Genomic DNA, 1,061 nt, shown 5'->3' with positions numbered 1-1,061 from the left:
ACTGAGTGTCCTACAACACGTTCGCGATGCGATGGCTGAAAGCCAAGACCTGCAGAAACAGTATGCAGATGAAATAGGAGGAGGCAAAGTGGAAAGCTTCTAGGTCGGGGACCTCGTTTTATTAAATTCAAAAACCTGCCTTCACATGCAGCCTCTGCTATCTTCAGGACGAATCTTTGTCCACGGTTCATCAAACCGTTTAAGGTTGTGGCCAAGCGGTGCCTAGCATATACGCTGAACCTTTCGAAACGGACGCGCACCCACCCGGTGTTTTACGTGGGCTTGCTCAAGCCGTACCGGGATCCGGCGCAGGTGAACGCGGAAGCGTTGGCGCCGGAGCGGGTCCCACCGGCCCTCGCCACCCAGAAGTTAAACCAGCAACTGGTTCTGAGCACGGAGTGCGACAACCTCCATTTCCAATGGAGCCAAGCGCTCCAACTTGCCTTCAGCGATGCATTCGCCTGCTCCATGGCTAGAAGTCGCTCCGATAGAGCGCGGTAATCCTCAAGGTGAGGCAGCCGGCACACGACGAGCTTTAAATCGTCAAGAGCGTCCGCACAGCGATATGCTACTTCAGCATGACGTTCAGCAGAGCTCCGATCACGAAGGACCTCGTTTTCAAGGGCTCGAAGAGCATCACGAGTCACCGGACGGCGGTCGACCCGGTCGTCACCGCCCGCCAATGACTCTTCTCGATGAGAACGGTGACGTCCACCATCACGTGGAACGTCTAGTAAGACGATGTCGTCACCAGGGCCAAACCCAGTATCTGGTAAAGTGGCTGGGTTATCCCGACGTTCAGGGAGTTTGAGGTACCACTTCGGCAAGATTGCCCAGTCCCCGTGGACGCTTTTGATCGGAAAGATCAGAACATCCTTTGTCATCAGACGCCCCGCGCTTCCCGGTAATAGGTAGGAAAGTAGAAGGGCCATGACCCGAGCTCATGAAGTGGCCCTGAGCTCTTGCGATCGAAGACACAGAGCTCGCGGGAGCTTTAGGGGTCAACCCATACGTTGCAGGGCGACAATCCGAAGGAAGTCGACGGGGTGCCTTGAGTTTGG

This window comes from Plasmopara halstedii (assembly GCF_900000015.1).
Source record: "Plasmopara halstedii genome assembly, contig: Scaffold_2061, whole genome shotgun sequence".
NCBI classification, from domain to species: Eukaryota; Oomycota; class Peronosporomycetes; order Peronosporales; family Peronosporaceae; genus Plasmopara; species Plasmopara halstedii.
Note: the sequence above shows the minus strand (reverse complement) of the source record.